Genomic DNA, 16,319 nt, shown 5'->3' on the forward strand with positions numbered 1-16,319 from the left:
TTTCCCTTGCAGAAATGTACAGCTTTGGGAGCTGAAGCTATGAAACTGGAAATATCTTATCAGAAAGCCAGAATATTTCAACAGAGAAATATTGATCATAGATTTTGCACTCTATTTATCCCCTTCTCCAATAATCCTCCCTACTCCAGGCAGTGTGGTAAAAATATATCATAACCAGGTTCTCCTCCTGATTTTCAAAGCTAGTCTTTAAAAATATCTCCATCAGTTCTCAAATAGGTTGCAAACTGCTGCAGAGTGACAAGAGGAAGAGGACAAGCATTTACCATTTTCTTCAGTTTTTATTATTCTAGCTGTGAAGTTCTTTGTTTCACATCTCTCCTATTTTTATCACATTCAGCTGTAGCTGGAGAAAGCCACTGTGAAAAAGAGGAAGCTGCAGACTCATCATCAAGACTGAAAAGTTTTGCAGGTTCTTACTTCTGCTCTAATAAAAGAGCCACATAACTCCTTCTCCTTACAAATCCAGCCTAAAAGGACAGCAGATCAGACAATGGTTTATCCTGCAGAGGAGTTTGCCCATGGACCCCAAGTTCAGAGTCCCAGTCCTTCCCCCTCTTTTACAGCTTCCTTTCCACCACTGAATGGCAAGTTCTGTAAAAGCCACAAAATTCCAAGCTATATGTAGCATAGAGCAGCTGTTTGTCCCAAAATCCCACTGAGCTGACTACAGCAACACACAAATTACAAGCTTTACCTAGTCACAGATAACCTACCAAGTCATTTCTGGCTTTCAGCTATGACAGTCAGTGGGGTTCAGTCTTGCAGCTGCCTGCACTTGCTTCAGCTCTATTTTTGAGATGTGTTTTTCTTTTGGGGCCTGTGGTTCAGAAGTCCCTGGGCTCAGAAAAGGCAAAGGGAAATGGGGTACTGACTTGATGTTACCATTATGATTCTGTCTTTACAACTAAGCATCCAGAAATGTCCTTCCCAATAGACACCTACTTATCTTGTTTATGAATTCAAAATTGTGCATAAAATGCCCTCTTGAAAGCTAGAGTTGGGGTGATCAGGGAGTGTGAACTACTATGTAGTTGCATACCTTTCCATTTTTTTTCTTATTGAGTATTAAATTGTATAAGACCCTAACTATCATTGAAAGAAGATGACGAAGGCTTCCATGTTTCTGACAATGGAAGTTGTCTAAGAAACACAGACCTCACAACACAAAGCGGAACAGACCCTAACCACCATTAACAACTTGAGCTTTTGTTGTGGAGTCCCACTGACTTCATTAAAATTTTGACTCACAAGCAGATCTTTCATTTTAGAAGGGCGTCTCCACACAGCCCAGCAGAGAATGGGCAGAGATCCCAATTTGTCTGAGAATCAGCCTTATTGAGCTGAAAAGACCACAATGCTCAATGCCACACAGAATGAAAACGATGGGTACTGAAGCAGCAATGGCCAAATTTGTTTGGTGTTATTTATGAGCCCCTAAACTCTGTGCTGTCATGGGCTCTGATGTTTCTAGATGTTAGACTAGGAAGTCTGGAATGGTCTAGGTGTCCCTGTCCTCATCTTCACTGCTCTTCAGACACTCATTCTGGTGGTTTCATTGCTAAATTTCAATGAACTGAGCCCATTTAGCCAGACTAAGTCCCTCCCTGTAACTAACCCTTGCTTCTTACACATGAAAAGCCCCAAGACACTCAGAACAACTCCAGGACTTCCATTACACTTGTTTCAGGATGGCACAAAGCATTCCTGACAGACCTGAGGACCTGGAGGCATATTTCAATCTTACATTGCTCAGCCTCCTGTTCCTTTATACACCCTGAGTTGCATAATGCTTAAAAAGCCAAATAGGCAGCAATGGGAAAACATTTCTGTGGCTGAGCTGTGGCTTTTGCTCCAAAAATACACTGAGCAGCTCTATGCCACAGGCATGCAAATGAGCAAGGGCTCAGTTTGCATTTCATGTTCAGAGATACACTTGATGCATTTTCACCTGTCACCCCCATCAAGATGCTACTCTGCCCAGGAATGAGGTCCAACAAGTCAATGATTTGCGTATTAGGAGCAATAAACCTTTCTCATACGCAGTACTTAAAGAGTACTTCTTGCACTGGGGAAGGCCAAGCCAACCTGGCAAGTGCTGGCACGGTGACTGCTTTTTGGGAGCTAGCACTTCTACTAGTGCTTCTCAGTATGCTGGAGGTATCAGCTCAGAAGCTGTATCGCCCCAGCCAGTCACCAAGGGGTGTTAAGGTGAGCGCTGCAACCCTGTAAGCAGAAACACAAGCCATGGACAAGTCAGTTCTCTTCTTTGTGGCTTGGTTATAAGAAGAACAGAAAATTATTTCTTGTTCTTCAGTTTGTATGAATAACGCCTTGCTCTGACAGTATTTACACCACTTTCTTTTCCACAGTCATTTTAAAACAGGGGGATGACCACTTCTTGACAGAGCTGTGTGGTGACTATCTGACAGTAAGAATTGCTATTGTTTTGATTTTTGATATGTATTATACCACTTCTAAGGTGACATACATACACAGCTTCCTATGCAACTGCCCCACAGCAGAACTGAAGAGAACTGTGTAGACAGCAGAACAGGTCCTGTGTATCTGGAGTAAGAACCTGCACCTGCTCCGCTTACATGCAATAGAGACAGGACTGTCACACTTTCATTGGGTGAACAGAGAGTGCGGAATCTGAACAAAAGAGGAAAATCAAATTATTTGTCTATAGTTATATAGAAAAGCTCCAGTAAAGCCAGAACACCATTGTCCAAGTTAATACTCCAGTAATTTTCCCACAGGACCATCCTTCCCCCAGCAAATGACTTCCACAGAGCTCACACCATGCACACAAGGATATTTATCACCAGAGAGGATAATAAAACACTCACAGGAAGGCTGAATTCCAGTCTCAATTACAAGCAAAACCGACAGCTCTTAACAGCGAATGCTGGATATTTTGCATTGCATTATCACAGTGCACACTGGATAGCTTTTCCCTAAAAGGAAAGCTTGTGGTCACACTAGGATTTGAGATGGGAAATGGCAGAAACACTACCTCATTATTTATTTCTTACTCTATAGTATTTCTGTGTAACCAGATGTTCATAACAGTTAAGTATGGTTAGGCTGTCTAAATTCACTAGTCCAAACCTAAATGGACACAAGCCCACCAAGCACTGCACTTAGCCTATTACCCCTCTTCAGGAAGCCTACATCTAGTCAAACCTATAGATACAAGGGGTACAGCATTGCCAGTGTAAAAGACTGGACAAGTTCCACAGATCAAGTCACATCCACATACCTTAGGGCCACTGTCCTCTACAGCAAACCTGACTACATTCATACTACACAAAATGTGGTGTCTTCTGGACCCCAGCCACTTTTGCTGCTACTTGACATAACTTGTATGATTTCTCTTCTGTCTGTTCAAACTGTCTGAAATAACGTGAGACAGGTCACAGCCCTCTGGGGTGGTGTTTCTCTAGCAAAATATAAAGCTGTGCATAACATGGATTTTGATGTAAAGGCATGTGGAAGTTCTTTGGGGTGTTATAAGACCTTCTAGAATGTTATAATGAGGGCCCATAAAGCAGAAGGTTCCTAACCTCATGCCTACACTGGGGACAGCTGGGGCATCCCAAAACAGAGTGAGGAAGTAACGTAGCAGTTGGGGGACAGACAGTCAGGTCTTAAGCTTGTTGCCTAGGCAGAGTTATATTATAAAGCACAGCTGACATTTCTTTCAGTGCAGAGACAAAGGATCAGGTGAGTACAGAGATGCAGGTTCCTTGGAGATACAGCATATTACAGCGTATGTGGGGGTGCTGGCAGGACATTTGCTTCAAGGTGTCATGGAAGAAGTGCTCAGTGAAGAAATAGGTCTCATCAACCTGGAAACAAGCTCATCAGTTTGAAGCATATTAGTCAAGGATGCTTTACAAGTACTGACATGCAAGAGAAAGTAACAGTTCAGGACAGGTATGAGGTCTCATTCTCAATGAAGTCAATTAATAAAGTCACTATAGTGCTAGGCCTGTTTACAGCAGCCAGAAATCCAGTTTCTTACTTTCAGGCAAATCTCTGCAGTGGGAGGTGGTGGGGAAAGAGGAAACATCACAAAATGACATGATACAACATATTTCCTCTAAATGCTTCAATATGGAAAGACAGGTAAAGTTTCCTGTGAGGTATTAGTAAGTCTCTCAGTGAATAACCAAGGGAGCAGAAGCAAAATTAAATCATGCCGCTGGCAACCAACAGGTTTTTAATTGTGTTTTGGGTTTTTTTTTAATTCCACTCTCTCACTTCACTCTGTATTAGGTAATTCGTTATCTAATTTAAAGCAGGTATTACGTGTTAGAGTCTCCACACTTTGCAGCTGGCATGTTTAGACCATCTCCTTCATGCGATCTCTTATTTTGGCTGCCTGTGTTGTTTTGGCTGCCAGAGTAGAAATCCTTTGCTCCTGACCTTCAGAAAATCTGGATCTCTGTTTCCCCTTGAAGCCAGTTGGAGCAGCTGGTGCGCTGACTGTGTAAGCAAGAGGACAGAAGTCCTCAGAATCACAGATACCTTTGGAAATAGTGTCTGAAAATGTTTTAGGTACAATTTTCAAAGTGTCAAATAAAGTCTCTAAGTTTGCGAGTGACTTACCTTACAAATTACATGAAAAAATACCTGTCTGGACTACACCATACCTTCCTCTTCTGCAAAACTGGAGATGTCTCCTCTTGACTAAAAGAGCAGCTGTGAATGGAAAGTGAACTGGAAGGTCATGTAAATTAAACTCCCTTAATTTGCTGTCTCTTGTAGGACTACCTCCACCTATGGCAGGGAGCCGAAGTAGGTGTAACTCACGTGGGACCCAATCCAGTTCTCATGAAGTCAATGAGAATCTTTCCACTGACTTTTACATGCATTGGATCCAGTCCACAGTGAGGAGCTGGAATGTGTGGGTTAAAATATCCCTCTTGTGTTTCCTTTTACATGTACACAGTAATTCCCTCCTCTGCAGCTTGTTTCAGTAACACTTTGTGTTTTTTCATCCAGGCTCTTTTGTATGCAGCTTCTATGGGCTTATTACCCTGAGGCTAGAGCAAGGCTTTGCAAGTCTGGACTTCTGGGGTTTAAGAGTCACTGTTAGGTACCATTTTCCCAATTTTTATCTCAGAGCTTTCACTCAATCCCATCCCATCCTGACAGTGTTAGAAATCTTACTTTTCAGTTAGAAATCCTACTTATCTTGGGGAGGTGAGACCTCTCTCCTTTTGCCGCAAGCCAGCTGAAAACCATTGCTACTAGGAGGTGCTACTCCCAGGAGATGTCTCTTAATCTATAAAAAGACCTGAATCTCTTAAGTCTTATCTTGCTCCCTGTTTCTGCAAAGCATTCTCTGCAGAGCCCTAATGAAATCCTTCCTCGCACTTCCCCCTTGACAAAAATTGCCAAGCTGTTTCGTTTATTTAGACATGTATTTATAGAGTGTGACAGAACTGAGATAATGATAATAATCAGGTCTGACATAACATGAGCAGCAAATGTGCAAAAGAAAGGAGTGGCTTCATCTGAGTTTCATCTCAAGTTTATCCAGAGCCAAGGAAACTGCAGTGTAAGGTTCCCTCTGCCTTATGACCAACAGGACCTGCTACAAGCTTGTACCCCCACCACAAAGTGAGCTGACTAAGAGCATGTTTGTTTAGGTGCCTGTGGCTACAGGTTAGAAACTAAGATGTAAACTGCAAAAATCAAGTCATTTAAGGGGAGAGGGGAGAGCACAGGTAGTTTTTAACCCCTAAAACTGTTCCCACTGAGATCAATGGGACTTATTGCTGAAAAACCTGTGGGGGAGATAGTCTGTCACCCAGGGGAACACCACCTTTTTTCGTGACTCTCTGGGGAAAGTCCTGATACTAAGCAGTGATCTAGCCACAGAGGGCCGTGACCTTTCACAGATAGCACACCAAGCTGTGCTTACACCTCCCAAATTAGAGAGTGAATGTGTGGGAGGAAAATTCAACAGGACCTGGGAGATGCTGAGCAGTTGAGAGGTCAAATCTTACCTCCACATCAGAGGGCAATTTCTGGCTTCTTCCTTTGCATCATCTGCAAGACCAGGCTGGAAGTGGCTCAATCTGCCTCCAGATGAACCCAGCAATCATGAACTGAGAGAGAAATAAAGCAATGAAATGTAGGCTCCTCACTCATGTTTAGGAGCCTGCCTGTTTTTCCAAAGGATGGGTCTGTGGGTAGCTTTATGGGAATACTGCTTTTGATTAAAGAACAAATCAACTTTCATTGCAACATTGCAACAAATGCAATCTTTGCTACATTGCAAAGTCCATATGCTCAAAAGTCAGATTTAGGTCCCTCTCTTCCTTGTCCCCCGGAAAATCTGTTGAGAGACTTAAAACCTGGGAACTCTTTTTTTTTTTTTCTTTTTTTTCTTTTTTTTCCTTTTGTGAGAGAGAGAGGCTCTGTAAACTGACAGAAGAAATGAAGACATCTTTAGAGAATCCTACAGCAGTGTGTTCTGGGTCTGCCTACTACGAGGTCAACCTACATTAGCATAGCAGCACTGGGGACAGAGGCAAGTTGGAAATGAGGCAAATGATTTATAACTGTTTGCCAGGGTGAACCACTGGCATATTTCACAGCAAATCCTTGATGCAACAGAGTTGCCAGGCCATATGATTTTGGTGACGCTGAAACCATTTACAAATTTAGTTTGCATTTAGTGAGTGCTTTCTTAACCCAAAACATTTTCTTCTTGCTGAGACTAATTCCTCCCCTCCCCCGCAGTCCTCAGGACTTTCCGGAATAAAATGTGTTATTCTGGGAAAAAGAAATGTGACATTTGGACATTTAAAAAAAAAAAAAAAAGTTTGGGAACTTTGATTTAAGCATTTTTGTTTCAACTTGGGCTACTTTTAAATGAAAAATGCTGATTTGAAACTGTACTAAATAACCAAAACAAAACTATTTCATTCAGCATCACACAGTATTCAAATTAAGCCAAATTAATCCACTTCTCTTTTCCCCCCATTGCCCTTCTAAACACTAAAGAATTTCTCTTCTGGCTCAGCTGGCACTTAATTTTCCCCTTGATACCTTTGTTAACCCATTAAACTTAAAAAAAATCCCTGAAATTAGTCACCTTTTTATAATAGGCTGGTATGGAGGATTGTCTCCTCCGCCCTGCTCCCCTCCACTCCCAGCTAAGCTGTTTGACCCCAGCAGGCTAGAGGGAAAGCAGATATTACAAGAGGAATAGAGAAAATATTCAAAGAGTGTGGTCAACACATAGCAGAGTCATCATCCTCACCAAAGAATGTGTATGTTTACGTATGCATCTCCCTCTCTGTAATTTTTTTCTTTCTGATTATATGCTACTTCAATGCCAGCTTCCAGAGTAGCCACATACCTTATCGTGGTTCAGGCCCACAACTCTTGGGGGTGGAAGGAGGGAGTACAGTGTGACAATAGAGAACCAAGACTGAAGGAAGGCAAAGCACCAGCCCCAGGTAGAGATCCAGCTCCATCCAAGGTGGGATAACTTAGAAAGACAAGCAGAAGCTTCCGTATCTGCCTCAGACACCAATCTGAGCAAACCTGCAAGAAAAGGACAAATCTTAGCTTTTAAATCCTGAAAACCCCCTGCAGATTTCCTCTGACTAATCATAGAATGCTTTGGGTTGGAAGGGACCTTGAGAGATCATCTAGTCCAACCCCCCTGCAGAGAGCGAACCTGTGAACTTGGCGTTATAAGCACCACGCTCTAACCAACTGAGCTAACCCAGTTGGTCTCAGATTGGTCCAGACTTCCCATGCCTGGTTCCTTAACAATTTACCTTAAAAACTGTCTTATGCTTTCTCCTCTGCCCCAAACCCACCTGTATTGAGGCATGCCAGAACCACCAGGTTCCCTGCAGCTTTCCACAGGTCTACAGGCTCCCAAGGCAATGGGGTGTCCAGAAAGCAAGATTTATGTGCCAGACTACCTGACTGGAACAGATGCCCGTTGCACAGGGCAGCTCAAGCTGGTGTCACAGCACAGGGCAAGAGTTTCTGCTCGTCTCAGGTCACACCACTGGGAAGTTACATGTTCCCTGGAGGCACCAAAGTGCAGTGCTGCTGAGGATCTGAGGCTGGACCCAGCATGGTTCCCAGGGCTTCAGGGGAGATCTCAGCATGGCACAGGGCTGAGCTTTAGTACAGACACAACAGTACAGACACAACACATTGCAACACCATCTCATTTCTCTGCACCCATGGGCTTCTTTTGTGTGTGTGTATGTGCAAACCACTCAGGTGCACAGCAGTGTCATTTTCTAGCACAAATGTGTGCTATGGCTCTCCACTTCCAGTTCTAAAGATGTCAAAGAAGTGGGAGGAAAGGGACATGAATTTTGAGGAACAAAAGATTTTAAAAGCACATTTCAGCCCCATTAGAGAAGTTTTTTTACTGTTTGTTTGTTTGTTTGTTTGAAAGCTGGATTTTGTTTCTTCTTCCCAGCTTCAGTTTTAAAACCTGGGCTAACAGGCACTTCCAAAGAGATTGCAAATTACTGTTGGATCTATAGCTTCAAAAACATGCCCATCACCCTTGGTGCAGTTCTGTTGACCTTTCCCCTGGCCAGCAATTATCAGTTTCAATCAATCAATAAACATTAGGCATGGCTCCAATTACTGGCAGGTGGATACCCAAGGGTGTGGGCAACAATGGAGCAATAACAAGGACCCCTGTGTTGGGCCAACAGTCCTTCTGTGGTTCAGAAATTCAGATTGTTGTCTCCCATGATAAGAACATGGAACAAACACAGGCGACCCCAGTGAGCTGGGGCTCCAGGCATCATTCCAACAGCCCTTTCAGGGTTTCCTTTCTGTCTCCCAGGGGAGGGCTTAGGGCTCTCAGTCATGTTCTGCTGAGTAGAGAAATGACTTCCCACAAAGCTAAGGATTTGATAAATCCTGTAATTAGTAAAAGTAATCTTTTAATCCTAGGCATTGTCTTCCTATCTTCCATTTCATTCCTTTTCCCACATCTTCAACCCAACCCTTGGCTGAAAGCTCCATCTCTTGAGGATACTGTAGGAAATACAAGTCTGTTTTTTTCCTCCCCCCATCTTCCTCAACATGCACCCAACTAGGCCCTCATGCACCACTGACTTAAGCACTTGCCTGACTTCAGCCTTTCAGAACATAAACGCAGTACTTACATGCTTTGAAATCAGTATGCGTATAAGACTTTGCTGACTCTAGGACCTAAAGATGTTAGCCTACAATTGGAGCAACATGCAATTAGTTACTGCAAAATTGACAGTTGCAGGGACCAACTAATTCCTTTGTGCAGTGCATCTTCTGTTGTTCTTAACTAGGAAAGGAAAATGTATGTCATGTTCCCAATACACCAAGCCTCAAAGATGGCATCTGTAGGAATCACTTCTATGCCACACATTTTTTACAAAGGCTCACTCTTTTCTATGTTTAAAACAAGAACATCTTACTTCACTTTCATCAGCTAATGATTTCAATTGTTTTTGGAGTGGCTGTCATAGAGCAAATGGACATAGGGTAACCAGATGAAAGGCCATAGGGTAACCAGATGAGAGAGCTATATGGTATGAAATGGTAAATTCAGTTCCAGTGATAATATGAATCGGCTTTATGGTTGATAGCTTGGCTTCCATGAGAGCATTCTCTCCTCTTTCCCCACAAGCAACACTCAATAATTGCATTAACTCCAGTGTGAGTGCAGAGGCTTTTGCCTTCAGATTAGACTACTAAATTTAAATGCCATCTGGGAAGATATTTACAAAATGCCAGTTTTGCATTGGTCTGAAGTCTCTGTTGTCTAGACAGTTAAAATAGAGATGTACAAAATCACCAAAGGAGGGTAAATCAGACTAAACTAGTCACCATTTCACATTAAAAAGGAGGAACGAATTAATGACTGAAATTATCAAGCAGCTGGTTTCAAGCACTCCAGTAACATCCCTCTTCTCAATTGGCAGAGTCCCTGGCCAAAAATTTTAATGGACTCAGAAGGAAATACACAAATTCATAAGGAATAAGTTCATCAGTGGCTATTAGCCCTGGCAAACTGGCAGTAACATTGGGCTCTGTTGTCTCAAGCCCAACAGAAAATAAGGCATAGTAGGAAAGGGATATTGTTATGTCATTTCACGGGAGTTTCCATTAAGTTGCCAGTACTGATGGCTTCTGGACACAAAGATCCAAGCTGTAAAAACCTTTGGTCTGACTTAGCATAGCACTCCTTATGTGAAAAGGTCAAACTATCTGAAGTACATTGTCAGGATAATAGCATATACCAGACCCTTTTAACCAGTGCATCACACCCAGCCATACAGGATCTGAGGACATGCCAAAAATCAAGCAATTGCTCCCCACATAACTCCATTAAGGCTGGAAGGTGCTATCATCTCCTGTGTGCACTGGGAATTAAGGCACAAAGACAGCTATTAATAATTTGCCCTGGATCACTGAGCCTTGGAGACATGAAGATGGGATCTCTGCCTTCTCTCTATTCCATCAGCTTTCCACCAGAGCCTACTGCCCTTCCATTTCATGTAGTTCATACTAGGGAGTCAACCCGTATGCTGTTGCCAGGCTGCCTGCTCTGTGTGTGCAAGTGAAACATCCCATTCATTAATCTGAGATCATGCCCCAGGGTCTGGCTTCTGTGGTATAAAAAACAGAAATTCCTAACCAGACCCTCATGGGATTATTTTAGGTATTTGTAAACTGGAATTAGGTGACCTCACAACATTTTGGCTGAGGTACTCAACAACTTCTTTGCCTCGGTCCTCACCGGCAACCTCTCTCCTCACCCCTCCCAAATTGATGGACCAAAAGATGGCGAGCAGGGGAGTAAAGCCCCTCCCACTGTAAGGGAAGATCAGGCTCAAGACCACCTAAAGAACCTCAATGTACACAAGTCTATGGGACCTGATGGGATGCATCCCAGAGTCCTGAGGGAATTGGCTGAGGTAGTTGCCAAGCCACTCCCCATGATATTTGAAAAGTCATGGCAGTCAGGTGAAGTCCCTGCTGACTAGAAGAAGGGGAATGTTGTGCCCATTTTTAAAAAGGGAAGAAAGGAAGACCTTACGAACTACCGACCTGTCAGCCTCACCTCTGTGCCTGGGAAGATCATGGAATAGATCCTCCTAGAAGCTATGCTCAAGCACATGGAGGACAGGGAGGTGATTCAAGACAGCCCAGCAGGGCTTCACCAAGGCCAACCTAGTGTCTTTCTATGAAGGAGTGACTGCATCAGTGCACAAGGGAAAAGCAATGGATGTCATCTACTTGGATTTCTATAAAGCATTCGACACAGTCCCCCACGACATCCTTCTCTCTAAATTGGAGAGATATGGGTTTGGTGGGTGGACTGTTCAATGGATAAGGAATTGGCTGGATGGTTGCATCCAGAGGGTTGTGGTCAATGGCTCGATGTCCACATGGAGACCGGTGACAAGTGGGGTCCCTCAGGGGTCCATACTGGGACCGGTGCTATTTAACATCTTCATCAATGACATAGACAGTGGGATCGAGTGCACCCTCAGCAAGTTTGCAGACAACACCAAGCTGAGTGGTGCGGTTGACACACCAGGAGGACAAGATGTCATCCAGAGGGACCTGGAGAAGCTAGAGTGGTGGACCTCCGTGAACCTCATGAGGTTCAACAAGGCCAAGTGCAAGGTCCTGCACCTGGGATGGGGCAACCCCCGGTACCAGTACAGGTTGGGGGATGAAGAGATTGAGAGCAGCCCTGCAGAGAAGGACTTGGGGGTACTGGTGGATGAAAAGCTGGACACGAGCCGGCAATGTGCGCTTGCAGCCCAGAAAGCCAGCCGTATCCTGGGCTGCATCAAAAGAAGCGTGGCCAGCAGGTTGAGGGAGGTGATTTGGCCTCTGTACTCTGCTGTGGTAAGACCTCATCTGGAGTACTGCGTCCAGCTCTGGGGCCTTCAGCACAAGAAGGACATGGACCTGATGGAGCGGGTCCAGAAGAGGGCCACCAAAATGATCCAAGGGCTGGAGCACCTCTCCTATGAGGCCAGGCTGAGAGAGTTGGGGTTGCTCAGCCTGGAGAAGAGAAGGCTGCAGGGAGACCTTATGGCGGCCTTCCAGTACTTAAAGGGGGCCTACAGGAAAGATGGGGAGAATCTTTTTAATAAGGCCTGTTGTGACAGGACAAGGAATAATGGATTTAAACTAAAGAAGAATAGATTTAGACTAGACATAAGAAAGCAATTTTTTACAATGAGGGTGGTGAAGCACTGGGACAGGTTGCCCAGGGAGGTTGTGGAGGCCCCATCCCTGGCAACATTCAAGGTCAGGTTGGATGAGGCTCTGAGCAACCTGATCTAAAAGCTGTCCCTGCTCACTGCAGGGGTGTTGGGCTAGATGACCTCTAAAGGTCCCTTCCAACCCAAAGCATTCTATGGTTCTATGATTCTATGATCTTTTTCTTGATAAGACATGGATTTGCTCTTGAAAACTTTCCAGATAGCCATCATATGTTAAATTAGTTTAACAGTAGTTCTCTTACCCTTCTGAGACACTCACCCTGTATTCCAAATACTCAGAGTGAAATTTGACCACAAGTTGCAACCCGTATCTTTTGCATGTATTAAAACAACCTCATGGGACTTTCATGTCAATGAACCTTTTAGCATTCTCCTAAGATGAAATATTTCACTAGAGTTTCAAGGATATTTCTGCTTTCCTTTTTATTTTGTTTTGCTTTGTGGAAGAGAAGAAAAAGTGTATTTCCTCTATGTCATCCTTCCTCCCCATTCCTCCATGTTTTTCTTACATACAGTAATGGTTCATAACAGCAAAATGCTGCTTGGATGCAGCTCACCCCTAGTCACTGCTAACAATCTAGTTTCAAGCATTCATGTATGTGTAGGACTCACACTGGCTCTGAACATCAGGCTAAATTGTGCCACTGGTTTGCAGTGTATCTGGTAAGTAGACACTGGGTATTTTGCAGGGATCCTCATTAAGCTGTGTTTACACTCAGAGTATTTTCACTCTGTCATTCAAGTAGTAATGCCTGAAGTGATGATCAACTATATCTATACACAGGTGCTCCATATCAGTACACAGGAAGCTGTGCTTGTTGTAATGTGTCTGTGATGGGGTTGTGTAAATGTCTCTTTGTTGGTAAAATGATCACACTTCTAGCTATCATGGGTTAATGCATACAAAACTGTGAGTAAGCCACGTAGTTACATATATCTACGGAAAAGTCTGTTTGCTTACTCCAGCACAGAGAGACATCCAGTCGCCTTCTGCAAATATCTTCTCATGACAGAAGTAATTTTCAGTGATCGTTGAAAGTTAAATAACCACTACATTCCATGAGTTCATAGTGCCTCAGAGTGTTTCTTTCATTTCTGCTGCTTATTATTCTTCCTGTAAGTTTTGCTTACCTAAAGGTGAATGGAAATACCATCAACTAAACCTGGGGTGGCTCTCACACAATAGACAGGTCAAAGAAATTGGAAAACCTGACAAAGGAAATATTTCTTTAGGTGAAAAAGCACATTCACACACATGTGCACATATGCACAAACACACGAGGACATACATGCTTATGATAAGTCCCGTGGGAGCATTTCTGCAGAAAATGTGCTAAGAGTGCACATGAGATAGGCCAGTATTTTCACTGGCAGTGAAAGTATTTGTCATTATTATGCACACCTACAGTTCCCCACTTGTTCAATAATATACTTAAACATGCAAACAGACAAGGTTTATAGCATTTTTATGTCACAGTCTACATAGGGACAATGGAAAAAATAAGAGGGTAAAGTAAGGCACCTGGGTAGGGAACAGCCATCATTGCCCAAACATTTTATTCACTGAACATTATGCTGCTGTCTAAGAAATGAAATAATTTCTCACTCCACCTTTCTCTCCTTTAAGGCTGTGAAGAAACCTGGTGTAAATAGGAATTCTGAAATCTCAGGAACTGCCAAATAATTATTTGCTGGTACTTGCCTTTGCAGATGGTTGTCCCATCACCTACATAAATGAGAAGCCTATTATAGAAAATGTGGCAGAACTTTTCAGGTTCCTCCAGCTGCAGCACTCCCACAAAGGCTATATTAGGCCACCCACCCACCCGTAGAAGTGGTAAGTAATCTAGTTAAACAGAAGTGCACAGTATTCAAGAATTTTCAGTCTTGAAAAGAAGAAGCAGTTCAGTTAAGAAACTGTAGCTGCCTCCTCCTATTTTTATTTCAGAAGCTGATTACTTTTTTGATCATACATTTCTGGAGGTTTTCATCATCTTCTTGCTTGTTACCAGTCTCATGTTTCATTCTCAGCTGTACCAATATATCACACTGAAAAAGTAAGTAACAACAGACCCAGCAAAGGTAAAATGTTAGGGGAAAAGAAGATAAAAGGCCTGGACAACAGGACGTAGACTGGCCTTGTGGCTGTGAGCACTGAGACACAGTGAATCTGGATTCAACTGCCAAGTCTGCCACAGTGTCTTTAAGTGACCTTGGAGGGCATTGTTAAAGACTTGAATTGAGATCATAAATACAGCAAGGCTAGCCCAATAAAGATCTTAATCTCATTGTGCCTCTATTCCCAATTGCCAAAGCAAAGGTACTTTCAGCTTGGCTGAAAAGAAATTTTCAGCAGAACACCTGCCAGCTAATGCTGCTTCAAGTCAAGCAGTTCATTGATGCATGTTATTTTCTGTCAGAAAACTTTGAAATTATTCAAAGAACTACACACATTTTTTTTTCAATCTTTATCTTCCTACCTCTCATTCTGCTATATTTTGACTACCCTGTCTTGTTTTGAAGTTCTATAATATGAAGTAAAGCAACACTGTTTCAGTTTTGACAAAATGAAGTATTTTGATCATAAAAAACAAGGCACCATTGAATTTGAAGGTAATTACTTTCATACAACAACAAGAAGCAAAAAAGTCATATTAGAATTCCCCATGTGATAGAAATTCTATTTCCTGTCATGCTGTCAGATACTGCTTTTCATGCCAACCTTTTACCTCCGATGTATCATGGGGCAGGAATTCCTTTCTGCTCTCCACTTTCACATTCAATTTTTATCTTCTCATTACCTTTCCTGCTTTGTTGTAATACTTAACTGGTTGGAGAAAAAGGCCACAGTAAAACCAGGATTCAGATAACTGTCTGGCCTGTAATGCCATTAGCTTTTTTCAGGGTGTTTTCTGGGTGTTCAGTGCCCACAGCAGTCAGTTCTTCTGGGTTCAACTACCAGCACCCAGGGTAGCTTAAGCAGTAAGACTTCCTGAAGCATCTTGTCTTACTGCTGTCCAGTGGGATCACTGTGGTCATCTTCTTAACCTGTTAGTTACCTACTTCCATCAGTTTCTGCTTTCCTTGCAGAAAGGAGAGGAGCCAAGTCAAGAGCCATAAGCAAAGTCCAAAGAAAAGGGTACCTGAAGCTTGCTTGATTTCTTAAGGCATGCCCATGGATTTCCTGAGGGATTAGGCAGGGAACATGGTGTGATTGTTCAGGACTGTTTGCGTGCAGGGGTGTCATGCAGTTTCCAGAACACAAAACCCTGCGTGAGATCGGTGAAAAAAAGGCAACACAGGCAGGATGAGCCAGAATCCACTTCTTCTCTGGGGACTAGTTCTCCACTACCCTGTTGGTGACCTCAAATCGCTCCAATATTTGCTCTTCAGACCCCTCACATGAGACTTGCATGCTGAAACTGGACTCAGGCTGATCAGGAGAAAATGTTTTTTAAGTCCACACAAGGAATTGTTCTGAGATCTGGAAATGCCAGTGACAGCAACACCACCAGACAGAGCCATAAAGCAAGCACTGCTCCATTTGACTCATTAATCCCTCCACTCTACGCTGGGCAAGCACTGAGGGCATCATGGAGAGCAGAAGCATGGGTTGTCAGCACCAGCCACTCCCCATGAGTGCCCCTGAGGGCAGCACAGGCTGCTCGCGAGATGGCATGCTGCCACGGTACCCAGAGTGCCTGAACGAGTTTTCTTGGTTGCCTTTGTGATGCCCTTCCATTGCACTGGGCAGGCTTTTAATGGGGAGTGGTCAAAGTTTACGTCTCCTCTCCACACGCAGAGGACTGCAGACAGTAGGCAATACATACAACACTAAGGGAAAGACCAGCTAAATAGCAAATCCGTTACTCTCCCAATGTTACTTGGAAATAAACAGCTAAAAAGCATGAAGCAGACAATATTTTGTTTCTTTTGCCCTACCTCCAAACGGTAATGTTTGGTCTGTGTAGAGTCGCAGGACAGGAAGACAAGCTGGCAATCCCT

Source organism: Pelecanus crispus, chromosome Z (genome assembly GCF_030463565.1).
Source record: "Pelecanus crispus isolate bPelCri1 chromosome Z, bPelCri1.pri, whole genome shotgun sequence".
NCBI lineage: Eukaryota > Metazoa > Chordata > Aves > Pelecaniformes > Pelecanidae > Pelecanus > Pelecanus crispus.